This window comes from Protopterus annectens, chromosome 2.part0 (genome assembly GCF_019279795.1).
Source record: "Protopterus annectens isolate FY-2018-M chromosome 2.part0, PAN1.0, whole genome shotgun sequence".
NCBI lineage: Eukaryota > Metazoa > Chordata > Ceratodontiformes > Protopteridae > Protopterus > Protopterus annectens.
The window spans coordinates 1,145,525,838-1,145,550,508 of record NC_056728.1 but is presented as its reverse complement, the minus strand read 5'-3'; the positions used below and the strand labels follow the sequence as shown (position 1 = coordinate 1,145,550,508).

The window sequence follows — 24,671 nt, the reverse complement described above, 5'->3', positions numbered from 1 at the left end:
CCCTTAGGAGGAAAGCTCGCCCTGCATGCAAAAAACTGGGACCTCATTGCCCAGGACAAATGGGTTTTGAATATAGTTTCCCAAGGATACAGACTCCACTTCCACACCCTACCAACGCCAAATGGTTGGCCAGACCTATCTCCAAATCAGTGGGCAGAGGCTCAATGGCAGGTTCTCTCTCTTCTAAGTATCAGGGCTATTCAAGCTGTTTCAGCAGAAGAAAGGGGACAAGGTTTTTATTCACGATTTTTCCTGGTACCCAGAAAAGACCGCTCCTGGTGTCCTATCCTGGACCTCTCTATTCTAAACACTTTATTTGGTAATCCCAAAATTCAAGATGCTAACACTTCAACAGCTGCTTCCTATGATAGGCAAAGATCCCTGGTTGGCAACCTTAGACTTAAAGTAAGCTTACCTGCACATTCAAATAAGGGAATCTTGCAGGAAATACCTACGCTTCAGGTCAGGCTCCATGCACTTTCAATTCTCTGCACTTCTCTTTGGCTTATCTACTGCACCCAGGGTATTCACAAAGTGTCTAGCTCTAGCCATTGCATTTTGCAGGCAGAGAAATATTCAAATATACCCATACTTGGACGATTGTCTGATTCAGGCAGAAAGCCAAGAATTGCTATTAAAGCATCTGGCATTCATAAAGAAACTTCTAAATTCACTGGCGTACACAGTAAATGAAAAGAAATCTCACCTAGTACCCTGCCAACAAATTGTATTCCTGGGAGCAAGCTTGAACACAACTTCCCAGATGGCGTTCCTCACTCTGGAGAAACAAGTTTGTTTAACAACCTACTTCAAACAACTGGCCACAAAGACCCAGCTATCTGCAAGCTTTGGGGTTCATGGCCTCTTGCATTCTACTAATTCCATATGCAAGACTGCATATGAGGAAACTACAGTGGTATCTAAAAAGCCTGTGGTGTCAGCATTCTCAGGACCTGGAATCAGTGATTTCTATCATTCATTGTATAAAGACAGAGTTCCATTGGTGGGAAGAGGCCTGCTACCACAACAAAGGGCTCCCTTTCACTACTGTACCCCCTGCCGCCCAAACCCTAACAGCAGACTCATCAGACTATGCATGGGGGGTCTCACTTGGCAGGGCAGTGCATTCAGGGCAAATAGAACCAGAGACAGATGCACCTGCATATCAACCAAAAAGAAATGTTAGCTGTACAGTGTTCCCTGACAGCCTTCAAGGACTACATTCTTTCAGGACACTTATTGGTAAAGACAGACAACACCACAGTTATGTGATACATAAACAAACAGGAAGGAGCCCATTCATATACCCTCTCTGCAGACTAGCCATGGCTCTGTGGAACACATCCTTGAGTTACCAAGTGCACCTACAAGCTCATTTCCTGCCAGGCAAACTAAATTCACTGGCAGACGACCTATGCAGAAATCTCATGGACCCACACGAATGGAAACTCAAACTAAAAATATTCAACCTCTTGAGGAACAAATGGGGGACCCCGGAAATGGACCCGTTTGCCTCCCCTCAAAATTACCAATTGGACAAATTCTGCACAAGGACTTCCCACAGTCAAGCTTGGAAAGTGGATGCCCTGTCCTGTACCTTGCAAAGCCTTTCAGTTTATGCCTTTCCCCCTCTGCCTCTCCTCTCAAAGGTTTTGCTAAAGATCAGACAGGACAAACCAAGGACGATACTGATTGCACCAGACTGGCCACGCCAGCACTGATGTACCCCCTCTTGTGCAGTATGACACTGCTGGAACCATGGCACCTGCCTTAGACCCCTTCCCTGCTGTCCCAGCAGGCGGGCCAGATTCTGCACCCTCAGCTTCAAACCTTGAACCTTGCAACCTGGCTAATTCCTTGAGCTCTCCAATAACATCCCTCAGTAAGCAGGTGCTAGATGTTATTCTGGAGACAAGGTGGCCTAATACTAGAAAACCATGTGCTGAAAAGTGGAAAAGATACTGGTCCTGGAGCCAGACTCAGGGGATGGGCACAACAGTGCCCAGTTTACCTCATATTCTTCAGTACTTAACAGAAATGCTCCTCAAGGGCCTATCTTTCTCGTCTATTAAAATTCATGCCTCTGCCATTTCAGTACATTATAATTCTGAACCACCCCTCTTCTCTCACCCACTGCTAAAGTAATTCCTCAGAGGGGCCAAAAATATAAGACCCCCCCAGGAGAGCCCATACTCCAGCCTGGGACCTTAACTTTGTATTGGAAAAGCTCACTCTCTCTCCTTTTGAGCCAGCTGCAACGGCAAAGTTGAAATTCCTTTCTTGGAAAACGGCCTTCCTTCTAGCCATCACTTCAGCAAGAAGACTGCCTGAATTACAGGCCCTCATGGTAGTGGAGCCCTTCATTATCTTCCATGCAGGCAGAGTTTCCCTCAGGACCAATCCTTTTATGCCTAAGGTGGTGTCTAGTGTGGCCCTTAGTCAGTCCATTCATTTGCCTACCTTTTTCCCAAATACACAAAACAAAGGAGATTGAATACTGCATTCTTTGGACGTGCACAGACAAGTTAGATTTTATTTGGACAGGACTAAGCCTCTCAGAAAATCTGAACAGCTGGCTTTGCTGCAAGGGCAGAGGGGAAGGCCATTTCAAAGCAAACCATTTCTAAGTGGATAGCCCATTGCATTCATTTCCGCTATAAGCACCATGAAAAACCTACCCCACAAGGGATAAGATGACATTCCACCAGGGATGCATCTACCTCTACAGCCTTTCTCAGAGGTGTCCCCAAAGTGTCCCCATCAGGGACATCCTAGAAGCTGTTACATGGAGCTCTGTACATACCTTCACACCAAGCATTACCACATGCCTATTTTTTCTAAATCCAGAGCTGGTTTTGCCACTGCAGACTTGCAGGGCTTATTAGCTGGGCCTAATGCTCTCTAACTTCCTCCTCCCTTCCTTAGCTTTGGGAATCAACCATTATGTTATGACTGCAACAGTGAAACATGAAGATTATAGTACAGTTGTGTACACTTACCATAATTGTAGATGTTTGAGTGTATTCACTATTGCAGTCCTGATTACCCTCCCCCAGCCCCCTGACTTCTCTTGGCTCTAGCTTTCCTTCTTGTTTGGTGTATGTACGCTTTCTGGTGTATTTGCTTTTTGTTGGAGGGGTGCCATAACATATAATTGCTTCCCACTGTGAGGGCACCTGACATCTGGGGCAAGAAAATCTGATGTAATGGCATTGGCTGCATGTTTTATACCCCTGACGTCATGGAAGAAGAGACAGCATCCTATGCAGGAATCCAAGACTCTGGTATTCAGGCTGGCTGATGGTCACTGTTCAATCCATAGTTCCTTTCTTAGAGGAAAACGATTGGTTGTGCTCTGTCAACTTTCAAGACATGTATTATCGCATAAAGATGGACAAATGCTCAAGAAAGTTTCTCTGCTTCCAGCTGGAAGCCAGTCACTACCAGTTCAGAGTTCTGCCCTTTCGTCTCACCACAACCCCTAGGCTGTTCAAATGTATGACAGCAGTCACAGCTCATCTAAGGCTGCACAGATTCAGAGTATTTCCATATCTGGAAGATTGGCTCCTCACTTCTACCACCAGATGTCTACTTCTACAAACTAGGAATCTCCTCAGTTGGGCATCACAGTAAACCTTGCGAAGTCTCAGCTAACCCCTACTCAGCATATGGAATTCATCGGAACTCATCTCAACACTCAGTCTTGTGTAGCATCGCTACCCCACCACAGGTTGCAGAAACTACAATCACAGGTTCAACCCCTTCTGAATACCGGCTCAGCAAATCCTGCAAGCATTGGGCTGCATGGCTGCAGCGAACACATTGATCCCACTATCAAGATTTCACATGAGACTTCAGTGGATGCTTGCGAACCAATGGTCTATTCTAACCCACCCCATGAATCATCTAGTTTGTATGTCCACTCAGTGCAAAAATTATCTGTCCTGGTGGATGCAATCCAAGGACATTCTTCTAGGCCGCCTATTTGTCCACCCTTAACCCAAGGCGATAGTGACCAGGGATGCTTCCCAGATGTGGGGGGGCACTATGTAGGGAAGACAGTTCAAGGCACTTGGTCCCCCTCTGAGACCAAACTGCATATCAGTGCTCTGGAGATGAGGGCAGTGCTTCTAGCGTTGCAAGCTTTTCATTCTGACTTACCTCAAGGAATGATAGCTAGTCAATCAGACAATATGTCCGTTGTCTGGTACATCAACAAACAGGGAGGAACCAAGTCCTACCCACTGTGTTGAGAAGCCCTTCAAGTGTGACATTGGGTTATAACTTCCATCTGCTTTCTGACAGCAATGCACATCCCAGGAACTTCCAGTGTAATAGCAGACAAACTAAGCAGATGCATTCTTATGTCTCACGAGTAGTCTCTAAATCCCTGAGTGGCGAAGATTTTCCTTTGCTGGGGCCAGCCTTCCTGCAACCTGTTTGCTTCACCCCTGAACAAGTGCAGACGCTACTTTGCTGTAATTCTCCCTCAGGGGGAGCCCCCGAGAGATGCTTTTCTCCTCATTTGGACCCCTGGGTCACCTTTATGCCTTTCCTCCATTCCCTCTAATTATCAAGAAAGCAGCTCGGTTGAGAAGCAAAGTAATCCACATTGCACCTTACTGGCCTCAACAAATATGGTTTCTCTTCCTATGGCGTCATCTACTCCTTTGCCAGTGGATTCTGTTTCCAGCTCCAGACCTTCTGTCTCACCCCCAGGGACTGGTGCATCCCAGCCTTCAAACTCTCAAGCTGACTGCTTGGTTTCTCCAGTTCCATTAGTCACCAGGCACAGTGACCTTCCATCTCCTGTATGACACATTTTGTTGGCATCCCATAAACCATCCACCAGGAATTTGTACCATTGTAAATGGAAGAGATTTTCTTTCTGGGCTTGTGAGAATGGTCCAGATCCTTTTTCGGCTCCAGTAGAAAAAGTTCTAGGCTACTATTTTTGGTGAAGGAGCTTCGGCTTCCACGATTAAGATAATTTTAGTAGCCATTTCAAATTTCCATCACTGTTTCGCTGATGAACCCTTAATCTCTCTCCGACTTTGCAGGGTTTTTCTTAAGGGCACAATTCATTTAAAGCCCCCTTTCAGAGATCCCTTTCTGCCATGGGACTGGAATTTCTTGCAGTCACTTACATTACCTCCCTTTAAACCTGTAGTGCCTGTGACTTAGTTTCTTTCTTGGCTAACTCTTCTGATTGCTGTCACCTCAGCAAGACGAGTCTCTGGAATTTACAGGCTTTATGTTCTAAGGTCCCTTATTTAATTTTCCATAGATACAGTGCATCACTCAGGTCAAACCTGTCCTTCCTTCCAAAAGTGATCTCAAATCAATCAAACCAGAGACTTGCCAGTATTTTCCCACACTATTCTAATAAGGCTGAATACTGCTTACACCTTCTTGATGTGCACAGACAACTACATTTCTACTTGGATAGAACTAAACAATTCAGGCAATCAGAACAATTATTTGTGTCCTTTGCAGGAGCAACCTTGAGCAAACCTGTTTCTAACCATTGTTTCTGTCCTTTGCAGGTGCAACCTTGGGCAAACCTGCTTCTAAGGTTACTATTTCTAGATGGCTAAGAGATTACATTTCCTTTAGTTACACAAAAGAGAATCTAAAACTCCCTGTGCTGGTGAAAGCTCATTTTACCAGATCTATGGCAACTTCAGCTGTTTTTCATTCTAAAGCTTCCATGTCCAAAATCTGTGCTGCTGCAACATGAGCTACTCTGCATACCTTTATTACTCATTACAAATTGGATATGGTCTCCGGGGGAGAGCCTCCTTTGGCTCTATAGTCCTCAGGAATGTCCTTCCATAGGGCCACTCAAGATCTAAGGTAGCTGGGGACTCTGTCCCAAGAGTCAAGAATGGATAAAGATTGCCAACATCAGATAAAGAAGTTGTCTTACCATAACATTCCATCTGTGTTGTCGATCTTCATCCATTCTTGCATCCCACCTCACCTTCCCCCTTCTTTGGACTCCTGGTGGAGTGATGTGCTATAATGGGTTTCCCTGTTAGGATACACGTTGGACATGGCTTCTGACTTCAGTTAGGAAATCTTTGAGAGCTTGCAAACTCGATCTGTGGTAATGTAGAAAGGGGCATTATGGGCATGCTAGTAGCTCGAGAGATTTTGGCTGGTGCGAGCTATGTAATAGATCAGAACCATACCCAAGAGTCAAGAATGGGTAAAGATCGACAACACAGATGGAACATTATGGTAAGATGTCACTTTTTTCCAATAGGGATGACTTCAAGTAGGGGTAAGAAAATAAGCAAGAAGGGGCTGGAAGTTACTGGAAATAACTGGCCGAGAGCCAAAGTATTGGGACCAAATGACTAGAGAGGGAAAGGTAAAAGATTGTGATGAGGCCAAGAAAAGTTTTGGACTTTCCCGTCAGAGACTGATAATGTGTAGGCAAAAAGAAAGGGGCAGGGGAGTCCTAAGTGAAAGACTTCCTCTGGTAGTTTTTTTTTTTTGTAAAATCTGGAACAGAAACTGCTGCTAACAAGGGGATAATTAGTATGGCATATAAACTATTGCATAACTATAAGAATCCATCAAAAGAAGTCAGACTGGGAAGAGAGGCTGGAAAAGCAATTTACAAGGAAACAATGGAAGGAAATGTGTAGCTCACAGGTACGCAACAAAATCCAACAGGTTTAGGATTTTTGCTCAGAAGTGTTTATGTAAGTATTTTCGTAACCAAAACAGACTTCAGATAATTTTTCCTCAGCTAGTTAGCATTGGAGGTGTGATAGGGGAAAAAGGGGTAACTAGGAAACATGTTTTTTGGGAGTTTAAAGAGTTGGCAGATTTAAAAAATTCCATACAGTGTACTCTGGGGGGAGGAAATGGCTGTAACTAAGGAAATATTTCTTCTGAGCTGGGACACAGGATCTGAATTGCCTAGTTGTAGTAAAGCCTTATTAAATTGGACAGAGCAGTAGTGCAGCGGTAGCGTTGTCATCTCGCAAGAGGTTCTCCGGTTCGATTCTTGGCTGGAGTGTCTGGTATGGAATCTGCATGGTCCTCCCTGCATTTGTGTGGGCTTCCTCTGGGTGCTCCAGTTTTTTCCCACATTCAAAGACATGCGTCTGGCACGTGTCTCCCTGGGCCTTCGCTGAAAATTGGCTACATTCCAAGTCGGACTTTCCTGGTTAACAAATGTAAGATTAAAATAAATTTAATTCTGTAGATTGGCAAAAAAACAATTGCTAGAAAATGGAGATCAAAATCTAAACCAACAGTATTAAAAGTATTGAGTATTGTAAAAGAGATAGTGAAGAACTGGAAGAGGGATCTTTAGAAAAGCGAAGGAACAAATTACATAGAAATAAATGAAATTTGTGAAGCAGTAAATGCAGACTAATGTTCATGAAGAGTGAGGTTTAAGGGAAGGCAGGAATTGAGTCACTTAATGTAATGTTCGACTGAAAGATGTAGTGTATAATGTGCGTAAATGGAAAAACTGTTAATATGGTTTATTTTCTTTACTGTTAATGTGTTAATGTATGTATGCCTATGTCTTAAGTAGTATTTAAAAAAAAACTATTAAAAAATAAACAAGAAAAAGAAAGCAAATGTCTCCAAGTTTTGGCACATGTTATGATAGCCCCTGAGTTTTCTGCCTTGGACAGCCCCCGTCAGCCAAAGAAAGAAAAATAAGTTGAAAAAAAAAATAGCTGAAATTTCTACTGCATTTATTCATTTGGAATTGAATGTCTGCACTGAGGCACTTTATCAGCTTTTGACCACATGACTACAGTACCTTTTCCCGCTGTTGGAACCCCTCATGAGGGCGACAAAGAGCAAGAAGTCTCAACCTCAAGATGCACACACTTGAGGCCCTTCTCAGTATGGAGAACATCGATGTCTGTGCTGTGACTGAAACCCGGTTCAAGGCTCCTGAGAGCACCCCGGCACTATCAGGTTTTACCTCATATCATGCGTTCCGGCCCCAAAATCCGGACACCACCAAGAAAGGAGGGGGGGTGTCCATATTCATCAAGGACACCCACACCTCAAGGTTGGTGGCAACGCACGATGCATCGGAGACCATCCAGGTGCAATTAACCATAGGCAAGACTGCTCTGCAATTTGTAGCATGTTACAGGCCACCCTCTCAAACTCGGGAACCTCACATAGCTTTCCTGAAAACACTGGAGGGGATAAATGTATCTCCAAACACCATCATACTAGGTGACTTCAACTACCCGAATATAGACTGGGATCACTACTCAAGCCCCAACACTCTAGCCCAAAGGTTCCTAGAGTTCATAAACTCAAATGCCATGGAACAACTAGTCACCATCCCCACAAGAGGAGAAAACATACTAGATGTCATCATCACGAACATGGGGTCACAATGTTCAACACCGGAAGTATACCCCTCACTGGTGAGATCAGATCATAAACTAATCTCACTGGAAGTCCACATCCCGCCCCCACCTGAGATAAAAAAGACCACAGTGAAGAACTTCTCAAAAGCCGACTTCACACTTCTAAAGACTAGTGTGGTCTCTTAAGGCCCCCGAGCCTGCAGAAACCATTACTCAAGCCGCTGAATCACTTACAAATGCCTTCTACCAGCACCTACAGGACTGCATGGATCAGGCAATCCCAAACAAAACAAATACTCTTTGTACCAAAGGCAAGCGTCCAGTCTGGTGGACCCCAGCCATAAACAAGCTCTACAACAAAAGGAGGAAGCTACTACAAGATAGAGCAAAATCCTTAAAAGGGAAGACACCTTTGATCATTATAAGTAAAAAACTAAGATCTCTCATAAAATCATCCAAGGCAAATTTTGAGAGAAAAGTCGCTAAGGACTCAAAAGACAACCATAAGGCCTTCTTTAGCTATGTTAGAAACCTGGGAGGAAACTCCCAGATATGCTCAGAATTAGTTCAAAATGATGTAAAAATCACTGAACCTACAGACATTGCCAACATACTGGCTGACAGGTTCAGTGCAAACTCCCCCCAAAAGGAGAGATATCTATACCAGAGGATTGTAGCCCCCCAAACATCTCTAACGCTCAGGTGAGAACTGCTCTCTCCAAGGCGAAAAACACAGCATCCATGGGACCAGATGGTGTCCTAGGTTGTGTACTCCACGAACTCAATGAGGAATTAAACCCACAGTTAGGGCAGCTGTTTAATCTTAGCCTCACCTCAGGATACGTACCCAAGGAGTGGCGTATGGCAACTGTGGTCCCACTCCACAAAGGCGGTGCCTCCACCGACCCTGGAAATTACCGTCCCATCAGCTTGACAAGCCTGATCTGCAAAGCTATGGAGAGGATCATAATGGAACTCATAAATAAAGACATAAGGGACTTGCAGACTTTGGATCCAACCCAGTTTGGATTCGTCAAAGGTAGATCATGCCTTTTAAACTTGGTTGACTTTTTCGAAACAGTCACCAAGGCCATTGATGAGGGAAAGGCAGTCCACACAGCCTACCTCGACCTGGCAAAGGCTTTCGACACAATACCCCACTCAGGTATCATTGAAAAACTCATCAGCGTAAATGTAAACTCATACGTCGCAAGATGGGTTGCAAACTGGCTAAGTGACAGAACCCACAGGGTCAGAGTTGCTGGCGCCATGTCAGACTCAAAGCCTGTCACAAGTGGTGTCCCACAGGGCTCAGTCCTGGGCCCACTCTTGTTCGGCAAACACAGGAGGGTTATGGCTGGCAAAGTTTGCAGATGACTGCAAACTGGGCGCCATAGTCGAGAACACATCTGACACAGATATCCTTCAGAAGGGTCTCATAGAAACGGATAACTGGTGCCAGAGCCATGGCCTAAAGTTAAACACCAAAAAATGCATAGTCATACCCTTCAGGAAAAACAAGGTTACCCCCAGCTACCATATAGGTGGCAACCCACTAAGCACAGAAGAGGTTATCAGGGATCTGGGGACCCAGGTTGACAGTAACCTTTCGTTTGACACTCACGTTGCCAAAGTAGTTAGGAAGACCTTCTACATTGCCCACCTGATCATGAAGGGATTTACAATCTAGATCAAGGGAGGTCATCGTCCCCCTGTACTCATCACTCATCAGACCAATGATTCTGTACAATGCCCCATTCGGGATGTATCTGACCCGACACCTGCAGCAACTGGAAAGGCCCCAAAAGTTCCTCACCAAAAGAATAAAGGGTCTCAAAAATATGTCTTATTCTGCCCGACTGAAGGAACTCCAGCTCTATTTAGTCGCTTACCGTCTGCTCAGAGGTGACCTGTGCCTGACATACAAGACCATGTCCAACCCGGAATTGATGAACATGCTTCACCTCAAAAAAATCTAGATCCCTCAGAACTACAAGGGCGGGAGACTTAAACCTTGACACGGTTATTAATAGGACGTGCTGGAGGGACAGATTCATCACTCAGAGACTCCCTATGCTGTGGAACAAAATCCCGGTACATGTGAGGCAGAGCACCTCGCTGGCCTTGTTCAAGAGAAATCTTGACCAATGGATGGGAGATCGCAGATATACCCCAGGGATTACCTCAGTGTCACTGCTTGACAGAGGCACAGCAAAATAATGGGCCATAGTATCCTTCAAAGTAAAGGGGTGGCGAAAGCCACAAAACTCTGGGCTAGGCTTGTAAATGCCCTTGGGCAGATAGCCTAGTATGAACCTATGAACCTAAGATTTATTTAGCATATCTGTGCTGACTTACTGGACATTTGACTTTAACACAGAGGGAGAGCCAAGGCTGAGCCTCTCTGAAGGAACTGAGGGGATTCCTGAAATTCTTGTCCAGGACTATGTACGAGGGACCCATATGCAGGTACAGCCAGGGTCCTATACTATTTCCTTGGAAACTCTGAAGAAAAGGAAATGGAAAACTAAGCAGGTTTGTCCTTCAGAGACACCTGCCCTTTCCCCCTAGGGATCCTAAGTAGGATGGTACAACTTCTTTCAAGGGCTTTTTAAAACCCTTATGGCTTTTCAGCCCCTACAGTTTGCTTCACCCTCTGCTTTCACTCCCCACAAAAGAAGGAAGGAGTCTTCCTCTGAAGTTGAGCTATCTTCTGAACCTGAAGCAATTGATTATTCTCAAATTCATTCACCTACACTGAGACTGAAGTATATCAACACTGTCTTCTGATTTCCCATCTTAAGGAACTTATTTTTGGAAATATTGTTTACAAAATGATGGAACACTTAACTTGAAGGGTAGCAAGTTTACAGTGGATATAAAAAGTCTACACACTCTTGGTAAAATACCAGTTTTTTGTGATATAAAAAAAAAATGAGACCACACTAAATCATTCAAAACTTTTCCCACATTTAATGTGATCTATAACCTGTACAATTCAATTGAAAAACAAATCTGTTAGTGGAGAAAATGTTAAAAATAAAAAAAACATACAGTAAGCTGGTTGCATAAATGTGCACACCCTTAAATTAATATTTTGTTAAAACACCTTTTGATTTAATTACAGCATTCAGTCTTCTTGAGTAGGAGTCTATCAGCATGGCACAACTTGACTTGGCAATATTTGCCCACTCTTTCTCGCAAAAGCACTCCAAATCTGTCAGGTTGCAAGGGCATCTCTTATGCACAGCCCTCTTCAGGTCACCCCACAGATTTTGTATTGGATTTAGGTTTGGGCTCTGGCTGAGCCATTCCAAAACTTTAATCTTCTTCTGGTGAAGCCATCTTTTGTTAATTTGGAAGTATGCTTGGGGTCATTGTTGTGTTGAAAGGTGAAATTCCTCTTCATTTTCAGCTTTCTAGCAGTGCCTGAAGGTTTTGGGCCAAAAGTGACTGGTATTTGGAACTGTTCATAATTCCCTCCACCTTGACTAAAGCCCCAGTTCCAGCTGAGGAAAAGCAACCCCAAAGCATGATACTGCCACCACTATACTTCACTGTGGGGATGGTGTTCTTTGGTGATGTGAAGTGTTGTTTTTGCACCAAACGTACCTTTTGGAATTCTGGCCAAAAAGTTCAACCTTGGCCTCATCCGACAATAACTCATTTTTCCACATGCTTTTGGGAGACTTGATGTATTGTTTTGCAAATTTTAGCTGGGCTTGGATGTTTTTCTGTGTAAGAAAATACTTCATTCTTGCAACCCTACCCAATAGCCCAGATATATGGTGAATACAGGAGATTGTTGTCACATGTAGTACACAACCAGTACTTGCCAGAAATTCCTGCAGCTCATTCAGTGTTGTAGTAGGTCTCTTGGCAGCCTCCCTGACCAGTTTTTGTCCCGTCTTTTCATCAATTTTGGAGGGACGTCCTGTTGTTTGCAACGTCACTGTTGTCCCATATTTTCTCCACTTTTTGATAACTGTCTTCACTGTGTTCCATGGTATATCCAATGCTGTGGAAATTTTTTTGTACCCTTCTGCTGACTGACACCTTTCAACAATGAGATCCCTTTGATGCTTTGTAAGCTCTTTGCGAACCATGGCTTTTGCTGCAGCAGGCAACTGAGTAAATGTCAGGAAAATCCTACTAGGACAGCTGAACTTTATTTGGGGTTAATCAGAGTATCTTTAATTGATGGCAGGTGTGTACCCAAGAAGACTGAATGCTGTAATTAAATCAAAATATGCTTCAACAAAGTATTAGTTTAAGGGTGTGCACATTTATGCAAACAGCTTATTATATGTTTTTTTTATTTTTTTATATTTGTTCCCCCAACAGATTTGTTTGTTTTTCAATTGAATTGTACAGGTTATAGGTCAAATTAAAGGTGGGAAAAGTTTTGAAATGATTTATTGTGGTCTCACTTTTTTATATCACAAAAACCTGGCATTTTAACAGGGGTGTGTGCACTTTTTCTTATATCCACTGTATGTATCACATAAGAGATATTATGACCTGATGCATATGGAAATTCCAAGACCCACTACTATCCTACCTGTATTAGAGGCTTTGAAAGACAATTTTGTCTGCTTTGCCTCCTGAATCTAAACCACCTGTGCCTAGGAAGCCAGACAGGTTCGACAGAGTACCCAGCACCCATCAGTAATTATAAAAACCTTTCTTCAGTTGCAGCAGTTATTTCTTTGGAATCCAGTAAAGTTTCAAATTGCTGCCTTCTGTTAATGCTTTACCAAATAATGATAGCAGGGCCGTGGAAAGTTATGGAAAGAAGGTCTACATTTCTGCCTCTCTCTCATTGCTTTGAATTACCAGACTCAACATGACTAGATGCATGTTTTCTGTTTTTGATAACATAGCTAAATTACTTAACATGCCTAACTCTGATAACTTGGTTGCTTTACAGGGTATGCTCAATTCAACCTTGCCATTATCAAGACATTCCATTAAATGTTAGTATGATACTGCAGATGCTTCATCCAGAGTAGCTGCTACTAGTTTATTCCTCAGAAGCTAAGCCTAGGGTAGAGTTCACTCTTGGCCTAATAATGAAGCCAAATTACTGGATACACCTTTAGGTAAAGATAATTGGCTCTTGTTATGCTGAAATATTCGGGAAACTAGAGGAAAGTTTAAGACCTCAAAACATTTTTTTTTTCTTTCCCCAGTTCCATAGCTTCAGAGGAACTACCCCCTCCAGGTTTAGCCCCCTTTTTTCTACAAATTTCTATTGTTTTCTCAACAGAAAGAAGTTTTCAAAGAAAAATGGCTAGACAATATTATTTTGAAGGATCCATGGGATTACTTTTGTACAAAAATTCCAGCTTCTTACTGTTTTCTTTCCCCTTCCCTCCATGTCAGCCAGACTCCCTCCAACCCGTCAGGGAGACACTCCCTCTGTCTTCCCCTTTGATAAATTGTAAGTTCTGATGCTTGTATTTTGAACATCATAAAGAATGAGTGCAGACTACCCTACAATTCTCCTTCAAATACCATCCAGAATTCCTCAGGTCCCCTCAAACCACCAACACCTGGTCTTTCCAATTCTGGTACAGCTGTTCCTTCATGGGATTATACAACCTGTCCCTTGCTTTTTAAACACCTTTCTTAAAGTCCCAAAATGTTAAATCTTAATCCTCCAAAACCTTTATTCTCTCATTTTTTCCTCAAGCCATTATAGTTACCTTGGACCTAAAGGGTGCCAATGCTCATATCCCTTTTCATCCAAATCACAGACAAATCTAAAGATTTTGTGCATTGGGGTGTTATTTTAAATTCACTACTCTGCCCTTTGGTTTGTCTTCACTGCCAGAAGTTTTTCCAAAATGCTTAGCTCGTGTAATAGCTTTCTGCAGACTCCAGAATGCTCCTTTCCCAATTACCTCATGTCTTGTTTGCCACTTCCTGTGACAGACATGTTACCAGTTTGCTCTCAAGCTACATTTCTTTTTTCAAATTTTTGAATAATTATAACATTATTTATTTTCTTTACATTTAGTTTTTTTTATTCCTACCCATTCCTCTACGTTAATCTTTTCATCTCCTTTTCATTCTTCCCTTTACACTTTGGTACATTTAGCACTACCATTGTGAGTCGTCTCTTCCTACCTATTTCCTCTTTTCATCCAGTTAAAAACAAAAAAAAGTAGTGAAGTAGTCCTGTCTTTCCTTACTTTCTCCCGCACTTGTAGTTTGTCTACCATTGCTGGTAGCCTTCTGTACCTTTTGTACTCTCTTCTAACATTGTTGGTAGCCTCAACCTGTCTTTTCTTTCCTGTTGGTTTATTTTTAGTTCTGTTTGGGTCTTTTGCTAAACTGTGGCTGACAAAAGCAAAGGCACCTCCGGTTTCAAAAAATGTCAGGAGTGTGGCTGTAAAATGCCCAACTCCAGTGGGCACTCTGTGTGTCTGTTGCCTGGGCCCGGTGCACTTGCATGAGGATTGTTCAGTTTGTCATGCTTTTTGTCACCGGGCCTTGGGAGAAAGGCAGAATAAATTGCTCTTAAAAGGGGATGATTAAATTTTCCTTTGAAGAGGCTTTATCTGGTTTCTATGGCAAAAGTAAAATGGCTGATCTGATGATGTTAATCTTCATTCATGACGGATGGGTTTTGGTTCCGTCCTCGGATCTGACTTGGCTCAGTCGGCTGATATAACAAGTTTGCGCCAGCCAAAAACTCTCAAGCTAAGGTTACCCATAGTGCCCCTCTTCTAATCTCCTCAGATCTTGTTTGCAGCATAGAGTTTCAAGATGTGTCAGTCCAGCTGTCAAGCTAAGTGTTCTGTCTTTTTCTCTATTTGACAATTTAGCAATGTATTTTTCTTCAGTCTACTCCCTATCTTAGTCATTTGTAGCTAAAGATATATTTCTCTGTGTGAGTGAATTTTTTGTCCTTTTTCTCTTCCTTTACTGTGATGGTATTTCTTCATATCATTGCTGGTACAGGCCCCTCCCTTCTCTACCTTTGGATATTTTAAATACCACTGTTGGTATTCCTTTCTTCTTTCCTTCCCTTTACCCTTCGGGGTATATTCTTATTACCATTGTTGGTATTTAAAAAAAAAATCTCCTTTTCTTCTATCTGCATGCGAGTGTATCTCTAGTCCCGTAATACAGTATTTCTTTTTGTTTATTGTTGTTGTTTAACTGTATTGTTGATAATGTCTGACAAGAAGGGCACTACTGGTTTTAAGCAGTGTGACAAATGTAGCAGGAAGATGCCAAATTCTGATGGGCATCTCTTCTTTGTCTGTTGCCTAGGAGTACCATATTTGAACATCCAGCCTCCATGCAAGCTCTGTAAGGGCTTTAGTGCCTGCACCTTAGCTGAGCATAAAAACAAATTAATCTTTAAGGGTCTCTTAAAAACCCCTTTCTCAGAGGCTTTATCTGAGGTGTAGGTCTCAGCCCCTCCTAAAAAAAGACATGAAGAAGAGGAGCCACTCGGTCCCATCATCTCCTCAGTCCCAGGATCCAAAAAGTGCTAAGGCACACGTTCATACGGAACAGAGAACTAAACATGCCAAAATGTCTACGAAACCTACCTCTGCACGGAGCCTAACACTCGATCCACGGTGCCGTCCTTGATTATGGAAACAACAACTTCTACTCCTACAGTACCAACACCTTCCATGGTACCGCTGACCCTCTCGGCACCAACACTAGATACCCCCTTAAAACTGGTCACTTCCTCCCTACCATCATAATATTCTGGTCTTCCAACCACAGTGCCAAAGGTCAAAACACTGGCCAGGATCAGATATTCTCCATCCATTGACCCCTTTGTGGGACAGCAGCTAAGCCCATTCCTTGATCAACCTGAATCTCCATCAGGGATGTCAACCTGTTCCACCAGGAGTATTTCAGAGCTCGACGTAGTGAGACTTGTGAATCAGCTCTTGGCGGCCAGAGGCATGCCAACTCCATTTAGGACCTCCCTTCCTTCCACCCGGAGCCGAAGTTTTTTCTCTACAGACTCAACCTACATTCCTCCTTTAACCTCCCCGCAGGTCTTGGAGTCCTCGATGCTGATGCCTACCCCGGTGCCAACATCTTTGGTCCCATTGATAGATCTTACCTTGGTTCCGGAACCTACCATTTGGACCATGGCTCAGTCAGATTCAACCGACCATCGAGAAAGTGACTGGTCTATTGGCACCATGATCCCTAGTACGGTGCTGATTTTTTTCTACTGCTCCGTCAACGGTTCCAGTTGCTTTGACAGCTCCGAGTCTTCTCATGGCTCCTTCCCTGGAGTTGGGCTCAACAGAGCGGAGTGTGACCCCGTTTCCGAGGTTGTCTTTCTCAGTTCTGGGCTTCCATCCTTCTTTGGGTGGGCCTGCCTTCCAGGTTATGGAGAGGGAACTTGCCTTAGCAGGCTCACAGTTGACTCCCTCGGCACCGGAATGCCATATATACATGTCCTCTGATTCGCAGTTCGCAGCTGCCACAGCCTACTACTCTGGGACATCAGGCACAGGAGCAGCAAGATACCCTACTGCAGGGTGCCCTCTCTTAGGATTCCTCTTCAGGCATTCACCCTGAACAGCCACCCAGTAAGAGATCATGCAAGAGGAAGCACGTTGATTCCCCAGAAGAATATCTCACTGAAAATGCAGATTACAGTGAGGGGGAAAGGTCCCCATGGTCACTTCCTGAGGATGTCTCCTTTAGAGACATACTGGAGATCTTGAAACAGAGGGGTGACTGGGAGTCCACCAACCCTTACTTGGACGAATCTGTATTCTTGCAGGCTTTCCATGCCCGACCCTCTACTTCCTGGGTGACCCCGCCTGCAGATGTCTTGGTCAAGCTCATTATGCAGCGTGCTTGGAAGACCCCTGACACCATTGAGCCAATCCCCTGGAGACCAGGCAAAATACTCTTCCCCCTCCGGAGGATCAGCCCCATTGGTCCAAAGGCTTGGCAGTAGATGCTATGGTGGTGGCTGCGGCCACCAAGAAAGAACTCACAGATGAGAGTCCTGCTGTTCATCCTCCAAACAGGGAGTCTCAGATGATGGGCAGACTGGGGAAGCGGGTTTGTTTCAGTGACCTTTGCCATATGGTTGTTGAATTACTTGGCACAGTTTACCCGTCTCCAAAGGGACCTAATCACAGAAGTCTCAGGGACGTGGGAAGGAGCAGTGTCTGATGAGGTACGTGACAAGGTTGCTTCCCAGCTTTCCACCCTGGAGTCCATATACAACTCGTCCATGGGGTTGATTGCACATACAACCGAAGGGATGGCCAGAGCAGCGGGTACAGGCGATGTCATGAGACGTCATGCCTGGATGCGCTTGTGTGACTTTGCGGGCCTTTTCATGTCTTCCTTCATCAACGCTCCCGTTGATGCTTCCTCTATTTTTGGTCCAAATGTTAGACACAGACAGGTGTGAGAAAGATGTAACGACCCTATCTGCTGTGGACGTACGTTTTTCTGTTCCCCAACAATCCTGTACTAAGAATCAGAGAAGTGGAAAGATGTGGTTCAAGAAATCCCAAGGACCTTTCCATGACACACGTGGTGATTTTTTCCTCCAGGGTAGAGGGGGGGGGTGGACTCATCAGGAAGACTCCCCCTCTATGGTAGAGGGGGTCCGCATAAGCAAGAGTCCAGAGATTCCTTTTCTGGGCAGCCCTACCAGCGCTCCTGCAGATTGGTCCGATTGCTTGCCTCTGGAAGCAGTTGGGGGACAATTCTCTCTGCACCCCTTAGCCTGGCAATCAACATCAGATTCCTGGGTGCAGACAATAATTACCAGAGGTTATCACATCCCCTTCGATGTCCTTCTATTCCCATGTTGCAGTATTCTGCATATGGGTTTTATCCTTCAGTCTCTCGTACATACGACCAGTATCCAAAAGCTTTCAGTCCCTCTGTGATGCATAAGACGTCTGACGTAGGTGAGATTTCATGGGCCATAAATATGACGTCAGCACGCACCAGCCCTCAGAACTTTTCAGCCACGAGTCGTACGCCAGGTATTTGTGCTACCACTGACGTCTGATTTGTTTATCAGATAAGTACCCCATTGGGGGACCTTTTCATTCCTTCTAAAATGTAGTATTGCTTGTTCATGTCATCCAGAAAGGGTGTCAGTGCGGCCGCCAAATCCCTCATAAGGACAGCCATGATAAGTGCCTTTTCTGTTTGGGACGGTTGCACAAGAATAAGGCCTGCCCGATTTGCTAGGCATTCATGCCTAAAACATTGTGTAGTCGCTTGCATGTGCTTAATCTTTATTTTGAAAACCAGCGTCTGAAGCAGCTTACATTATGGATGGAGTGCTCCATAGACTTCTCCACAGAACCGCCAAAAAAAGAAGGCCAGGACGTTATGGCCTTTGTCTACTGCTGTGCCTCTTCCAGCCTATCCCCACCCTGGGGTCTATATTACTAGATCGAAAACCCGTTTCAGCAAACACCACAACACCGACATGTATAGTGCAAACTATGGTAACGGTGAACATTCAAAACCGCGAAACTGTCGAAGTGTCATGGTTGGCCCGTCAGCGGTATAACTCTGTAAGGTAAATGTGCGATAGTTGCGGACCTTAGGGTTAGGATGCGGATTAAGGTAAGTGCATAGATAGGTAATGTATGTAAGGTTTAGTGTAGGGTTAGAAGTAGGGTTTTGTATAGTGTATGTGTGGATTATTTATTTTGTTGGGGTTTATGTCTGTAGGGTAAGTGTGCGATAGTTATGGACCATAGGGTTAGGGTGCGGGTTAAGTGCATAGATAGCAGTGTATGTAAGGTTTAGTGTAGGGTTAGAAGTAGGGTTGGTTAGTGTATGTATGTGTTTTGTTTATTATGTTTGGGTATGTAGTATGTAGCACGCGGTGGTGTTGGCCGACAATGACGATTCGAGATTTAAAATTTTGCAGTTTAAGGGGTTCGGTGTATTTGAAGTTCGGGCTATATGTGTATCCGTGTTGTGGTGTTCGCTGAAACAGGTTTTCGATTTCATAATATAGTCCCCCCCCCCCCACCCTGTGGCCAACATAGGCTTGGTTCCTGTATTTTGACCTGGATCTGCCACTCCGGAGGTCGCGGGTACCTCTCAGGATGCCGCATTATCCTTAGGCCGGAGCACGTCCACAGAGGCTTTTCTGGCACTGGTCTCTGCTGGGGAGAGGGGCCTGTGTTTTCTGCGGAACAGTCTGAGCCGTCCGAGCCCTTGCAGTCTCCTGTTTCTAGACAGATGCCCACAGGCCCTCTTAAAAGTAGAGAAAAGAGGAAGCACATTTCTTTGTCTACAGAAAGCATGCCTGATTGGCAGGCTTTCAGTCAAAGTCTTTTCAGTGCCTTTATGGTACTGAGGCCTACCACTGTTGTTACTGGTTCCACCTCTTCTGAGCCGTAGGCCTCAGCCTACTGACGCAGTGACTAGGGAAGAGGAAGTTCTTTCAGATTCCTCTGAGGAATCTCCTTCTTAGAACTAACAACTATTCTCCCCTTGGGATACGAATCCCCAGAGAAAGAGTCAGTGGACCCTGACTCCTCAGCTGAAGACTTGACCTTTAATGAGACAATAACCAGGATGAAGGGTCACTTTTTAAATGGAAATCCTCAGAAATGACTGAGTTACAAAAGAGGCACTGCAACCTCATTCAAATGGAAACCCTCACCCCATCTGCTGTTCCTCCTATCCTGCCTGCCTTTTTAGATACCTTTTCTTCTGCATCTCTGAACCCTGTCTCCCAACCTCCTGCCCCACGCAGAGCAGACAGGCTTTATAAGGTGCCTGACACTACTAAGCATCTACCTAAGTGCCCACCAGCTGATCCTGCCACTGTATCAGTCTCTATGGAGAAAGCTTCCAAACTCCTACTTACTACCACCATTCTCACAGCTGATAAAGACCGCAAGACATTGGAAAGGTTGGGCAAAAAGATTTGTACCTTGGCTACCTTGGCCTTCAGAGCTTCAGACTACCAAACCCACCTGGCCAAGTATACCTTGTCCCTCTTGGAATCTGCCACCAAGCACCTGGTAGATATTCCAGACTCCCCTGCCAAAGCATCACTGTCCTCTCTCCTGGCTGTCTCCTCCCAGGTCACCAGACACTCTATCAAGTGTAGCTACGATGCTGCTGAATCCTCTGCCAGATCAGCAGCATCTGCCTTGTGCAGATACTCTTGGCTTCGCCTACAACCTCTGCCAGATGATTTCAGGGCAAAGCTCAATGATGCTCCTTTGGATAATGCTGCACTCTTTGGTTCTCAGGTAGCAGAACTTTTCATATCCCCTGCAACAAAAGGGAAAAGACCTGCAGGACCTGAAACATTGACTGGTTTCACCTATCCCTAAGTTTCACAGAAACTATCCAGCCAAAATCCAGTTTATTAGAAAGCACTCCTGCCCTGCTCTTCATTCGAGGCCTCGTAAGCCCACAAGGAAACAACCCCCTCCAGCTAGAGCATTCCATCCCTCTAGCCAGAGGACTCCCATTCAGGACAGGGCAGGTATCATCTGACTACATGCCACCCCTGCCTCCTCCTCCCCCTCCTTCTGTACCACTGCCAGCTCATATCTCTCACTGTCTCCCTGTTTGGACCCATCTCATCTCAGAACCATCTCATCTCAGACAAGTGGGTCCTGTCCATACTTAAAAATGGTTTCTTTATGTCCTGATTCTCCCCTACCATAGTGTGAGGCATACCTCAACCACCTGCTCAACAACTGCACCTCTTGCAACCGGTAGTCCAGACCTTGTTAGATCAGGGTTCCATAGAGACATTCCCCTCTACTGCAAATGGAAGAGGATTCTACTCGAGGCTCTTCCTGGTCCCCAGAAAATATGGACCCTGGAGACCCATTCTAGATCTCCTATCTCAACCTTTACCTAAAGGTCCCTACCTTCAAGATGCTAACTCTGCCAGCCCTTTTCCCTTTCATTATTATACAAGGATTCCTGGCTATTTTAGATATAAAGGATGCTTACCTCCACATCCCAATCAAGCCCTCCCACAGGAAATACTTGAGATTTTTGGTGGGTTCCTCTCACTTGCAATTCTCTGCCTTGCCCTTTGGACTCACCACTGCACCCAGAGTTCTTCACCAAATGCCTGCACCTGTGGTGGCTTACTACACGTCAAAGGGAATACAGATATTCCCCTATCTGGACAACATGCTGATCCATGCTGCCAGCTAAAAAACCCTCCAAGGCACATCCAGTTCATGGTGACCCTTCTTCAATCACTGGGATTTCAGATAAACCTACCAAAATCCCATCTTCAACCAACACAAGACATTGTATTCCTTGGGTTCAGGATCTGCTCAGATCTCATGGAGGCATTCCTACCCCCACCAAAAGTGAGTTCTTTGGCAGAACACACTCTCCCGGTCTTTCACTCCACAGAGTTAACTGCAAGGCAGTACCTCAAACTTCTGGGCTACATGGCAGCCACCATACCCATACTTCCTTTAGCAAGATTGCACATGAGAAAGCTGCAATGGTACCTTTGGTCAATCTGGAGCACATTGTGCCCTTTCTTCCCTGCCTGAAAAAGGAAATACTATAGTGGTTGGCTCAGGTAAATCACACCCCGGGCCTTCCTCTCCAGCCACCTCAACCGACTCAGGTCATGCACACAAATGCCTCAAACCGGGGGTGAAGAGCCACCCTTGTCCACCGATAGGTGCAGGGCTTGTGGCCACAGCACCTCAAATCAGAACACATCAATGCCAGAGAAATGAGGGAATCCTTCTAGCCCTCCAGACATTTCTCCCCTTCTTACAAAAGGGGCCACTTCTGATGTACACAGACAACACCACTGTACTGTGGTATATCAACAAGTGGGGGGACCAAGTCCTACCTGCTCTGCAGACTATCCCTTTTGGTTTAAGAATTGGCTACCTCACAGGGAATCACTCTGCAAGCGACCTACATTCCCCCTCTCCACAGCACACAGGCAGATTATTTGAGCAGAACCAGCACAAACAACCACAAATGGATGCTTCACAGAGATGTCTTCCTGGACTTGGTCCATAAGTGAGTTATACCTCAAGTAGACCCGTTTGCCTCTACCATAAACAGGCAACTTCTTGGCTTTTGCACCAGGACACCAGAACCACAGGCACTGGCAGCAGATGCCTTCTCAATGTTCCCCCTTTCCCACTCATTCAAAAGGTTCTGCTAAAAATTCAGCAGGACAACCCAAAAATCTTTGTGGTGACTCCCTACTGGCGCATATAGCACTAGTTCTGCTTACTACTACACTTCTCCAAGAGCAATCACCACAAGTTACCCCCCAGAGTGGACCTTCTCACACAGAACAAGGGGTCATTAATCCATCCACAATGGCAGCTTCTGCACCTGACCCTGTGTCTGATAGGATTCTTATCTCATTCAGACACCTTTACAATGTGGATGTGCTCAGTGTCCTGCAGGAGGCCAGGAAACTAAATACAAGGAAATCATATCTCTCAGTGGAAATGATTCATTATGCGGTGTCATGAAAGACAGCAGCACCCGCTTCTCAGCAAACCCCCTCTAGTGCTGTCCTATTTGTGAGCTACTACAGACTGGATTGGCTTATTCTTCCATCGAAGTCCATCTGTCTGCTGTTTCTGCATGCTTGCCTCTTGATCCCCCCCTTTAGCATCCAGACTTCCTTCCAAACACTTCCTTAAGGGGTACTTCACCTCGGGCCCCCCAGGAAACCACCTCCACTGCCTTGGGGCCTTAATTACATGCTCGAGAAGCTCACACTACTGCCCTTTGAGCCAGCTGATAAAGCTTCATTAAAGCATTTAACCTGGAAAACTGTTCTGTAAGTGACCCTAACTTCAGGCCGAAGAGTGTCTGAACTCCAAGCCCTTATGGCTTTTCCTCCATTCCTCGTTTTTCACATGGACAGGGTCACACTCAGGACTAACCTGTCCTTCATGCCCAAGATAATGACCTGTCCCTCAATCAGGCCATACACCTACCTGTGTTTTTCCCAAACCCACAAGGAGACTGTGAGAGTGCTGCATTCCTTGGATGTACACAGGCAAATCAGATTCTACCTGCACAACACCATCAGACCGGCTGACCAACTTTTTCTATCCTTTCACCCCAGAGCCCTGAGGAAGGCAGTGACCAAGCAGACTATTTCTACTGGCATCTCCAATGCCATTGCCTTCTGTTGCCATTTCCATGGTAAGTCTCTGCAGGGGCCAATTAAAGCTCATTCCACAAGAGCAATGGCCTATTCAGGGGCCTTCTTCAAGGGCCTGAATACCTCTAATATCCTAGAAGCTGCTACTTGGTCTTCGGTCCACACTTTCACTAAACACTGCAAGCTTGACCACATCTCCAAATCAAGGGCAGGGTTGGCCAGGGCTATCATTCATGGATTCCTGGAGTCCGCCTCTAGCCTGCCACCCTAATCTGAGTGAGATTTGGCACTCACCCATATGCAGAATACTGCAACATGGGAATCAAAGGACATATTAAAGTTATGTAAAGTTTTACCATTACCATAGATGTCCTTCTCTTCCATTTTGTATTATTCCTTCCCTCTCTCCCTTCTTCCCGTCCTGTAAGCTAATGACTTCCATTCCTGGATGTCAATGATATGGCATTGCCTTTCTAAGACTGGCTGTGACTGGGGCTTCTGTTCTGAGGGTCTGGTACATGCCGACTTCACCTTTATGGGCCATGAAATCTCACCTACATCAGACGTCTCATGCACCACAGAGGGACTGAAATCTTTTGGATACTGGCCATACATACGCAAGACTGAAGGGTAAACACATATGCAGAATACTGCAACATGGAAGAGAAGGACATCTATGGTTATGGTAAGATTTTACACAACTTTTCTATCTTTCCTTAAGACCAAAAAGGCAAATCCCCAAAGTGCCACCCAGTCAGAGGGACACAGCAGCACAAGAAATTCAGAAGGCTGCTTGAAAGAGTCATCCAAGCAGTCCCACCAGACCAGATAGAATCCAGATTCTACTCCTGATTCTTTTTAGTGCCAAAAAAGACAGGGGACTGGAGGCCAATTTTGGATCTCAGTATCCTAAACAAGTTCGTCAAACCGACCAAATTCCGGATGGTCACAGTTCAGTCTGTCCTCCCATTCTTGGAAAAAGACGACTGGATGTGCTCGATAGATCTCCAGGATGGGTGTTACCATATAAAAATGGACAAGCGCTCCAGAAGATATCTTCACTTCCGGCTGGGAGCCAGTCATTACCAGTTTCGAGTGCTGTCCTTTGGTCTCTCCTCAGCCCCCAGAGTGTTCACCAAATGTGTGTGTCAGTAGTAACCGCTCACTTCGGA

At 45.0% G+C, this 24,671-nt stretch overlaps 1 protein-coding gene across 5 annotated transcripts in view; it reads left to right on the top strand.

The window, feature by feature from the left end:
• The window catches only part of LOC122793381 (protein transport protein Sec24B-like), a 2,932,722-nt gene that overhangs the window by 2,858,602 nt on the left and 49,449 nt on the right, over positions 1 to 24,671 (top strand). The window lies entirely within an intron of this gene.